This window comes from Mercenaria mercenaria, chromosome 16 (genome assembly GCF_021730395.1).
Source record: "Mercenaria mercenaria strain notata chromosome 16, MADL_Memer_1, whole genome shotgun sequence".
Taxonomy (NCBI): Eukaryota; Metazoa; Mollusca; class Bivalvia; order Venerida; family Veneridae; genus Mercenaria; species Mercenaria mercenaria.
In genome coordinates, this window is record NC_069376.1 from 28,346,836 (window position 1) to 28,349,620 (window position 2,785).

The window sequence follows — 2,785 nt, forward strand, 5'->3', positions numbered from 1 at the left end:
TTTAGCAGCGATTATTATGTACCGTAAACGCAACTTGTTGAACTGTTTCTCTGTCACGAACAAATACTTTTACGTTCTAATTTTGCTCTATGTAAGATATAGCGTTACTGAATTTCATCATAGTGCCGTTTCTGCACTTATTCTGTTTTCTAGAAGAATTAATTTAAAATTATTAGCCAATGTTAACTTTATTGAAAGTCTGGCTTACAATTTAGCAAACAAAAAGCGGTTTTGTAAATGACAGACAAACGTGTAAAAAGTTGAAATTAATACCATGGTTATTAATTGAAATTTCTAAATATTGCAGACGATATTTTGTTTTAATACCATGGCAACTAAAAGAAATTTATGTGTCACTGAATATATTACATTTTTGTTAAGTGGCTACATATTATTGCAAAACTGTATCGCATTAACACAGAAGGAGAGGAATTAAGTTCCAAATATGTATAATTACTTTGTTTCGTTTGCATTATAGGTAATCTTTGTGTCATTGATCGATATTATTGAAACTTTGCAGAATTTAAATTTAAAGGCAGTGGACCCAAAAGTACACTTGGCAATTCCGTGCGGTTACGTATTATACTTCTTAGACTAGCTAATTCGGCTTCCTTCGGACATAACAAAATCTTGCTTTTCCATAACAACCAAACCAAAATCGAACAGTAAATGTTAAAATGTTTAATGTCTTTACGGATCAATTACCTTAATGGAAGTAAAATGACACTAACTTGAGTCAAAGAAACTGTAAAAATGATTATTATTGTACAGAGCTTTACACATTTGAAGACGATAGACGTAGTTACTTTCACTACTATAAGATGGGGAAAACATACAAATAAATGATTTACAGGTATTTACAAATTACTTTTTAAAACTAAATCCTCACCATATAAAACACTTTCAACCACCCATGCTGAAGTTCGCCATTTTTTTTATCTGGTTCAGTGTTAATGATAATTATAATAATATTATTATTATTATTATTATTATTTTATTATTATTATTATTATTATTATCATCATCATCATCATCATTATTATCATCATCATCATCATCATTATTATTATTATTAATTCTAATAACAATACAGAGGGCGAAATCACTTTTCACTATATTATGCATATAGTGGATACTTTGACATTCTGGTCGCCGCCAGAGTTAAAAATAGAAAAATTCTTCAAACAACAACTTGATCATTTTTGAAATTATTTCTGATCACAGGAATGTTAAAATTCCTTGGGCATCTTCAAAGAGTTTTCGAATTAATCAATCTGGCAAAAAAAAAAAACATATGAGCTTGAAATAAATAATATCTCCACACGCCATTGCCTGCCTTCAAAACTAGTCATCCAATTTTCAAATAATTGCACAGTAATGTTCTTTGGGCGGCCGCCTACAAAATTATTAAAGCTAATTATATTTGCATTAAAACGTAGCTGCTACGGGCGGGAATCGTGTGGAAAACTTAGAAATTATGCAGAACGGTGTTTAGCTCACCTCAGCACAAAAAAAGCTATATTTTGGCAAATATATATGCATTTTGAAACACGTATATCCTATCTAAGAAATACGTTAGTCTCATTTTCTACAGATGTCATAAATTTGCAAGTGCCAGCTTAAAGTAATATTTATGTTTTAGTTGGTTAGTTTCTCAAACATTATTCCATTTATTTTAATAAGATGAAAGTGTTTTGCCTTTTTTATCGTACATGCATAATGTTGGTTTACCAGCAGCCTTCAATTTTGTTTAAACTTGTTTGAGTTTTGATTCAAAAATAGTAATTATAGAAGCATCAGATCTGCTTTCGTATATAGTTACAAGTAAGTCATCCGCATAAAAGACAAAGTCAAATGTTTTCTTCTTTTATGTAAGCGGTGTCATTTCTTGAAATAAAGCTGGAAAGTCACCATATGACGTTTAAGCTCGCCAGTGGTGTACTTGCCTATGGCAGTTCCAAGGCGATGCCACACTGTGTACATCCAGTGTTGTTGAGCACATTGTCAGTGTGTGTGTATGTGTGTGTATATTTACTTCAGTTTGAGGAGGCCAAGTTCTTTGAACGGAAGTTTTTCTGTTCAATATCTATATATTTATTTTATTTTTTTTAACTTTCTGCATAAGCGAAACCTGAGGTGTTACAAGTGAAGCCATTGTCGAATATATAGTGAATATATGCAGTTTTGTGAAAATTAGAAAATTTGACTCTTACAAGATCATTATTTATATCTGTTAATACCTAAATTTAAACTAGAGATGCTTTTGAGAAAAACCCATGTCTCCCACAACTGCCCCATTGAAAAATGTCTAGTTTCTCTCGATGGCTTTGATGAGTGGACCCCATTGAAAAATGTTTAGTTTCTCTCGATGGCCTTCATCAGTGGACCTAATCAGTAATTCAAGGGCCATAATTCAAAAGTGCCTGGGTGGGTTTGGCTAGTTATCGAACTTGGCCGAGGACTTATGGTCACACACATTTTGTTCAAGTTTGGTGAAGATCGGATGAGAAATGTTCAACTTAGAGTGCGGACAAGCTTTGTGACACACACACACACACACACACATACACACAGACTGGAGTAAATCAATATGTCTCCCACACCACTGTGTGGTGGCAGACATAATTAATATGGCAACTAATGTTTAAAATATACCATAATTTCTTGTTTTCTGTGAAATATTGCCACTGGTTAAACGTTTGACTAAAATTTCCAGTTGGTCAAAAGCATTAAGGTAGAATATCACAAAATCACGGATATAAGAATAATAATAATAATAAAGATA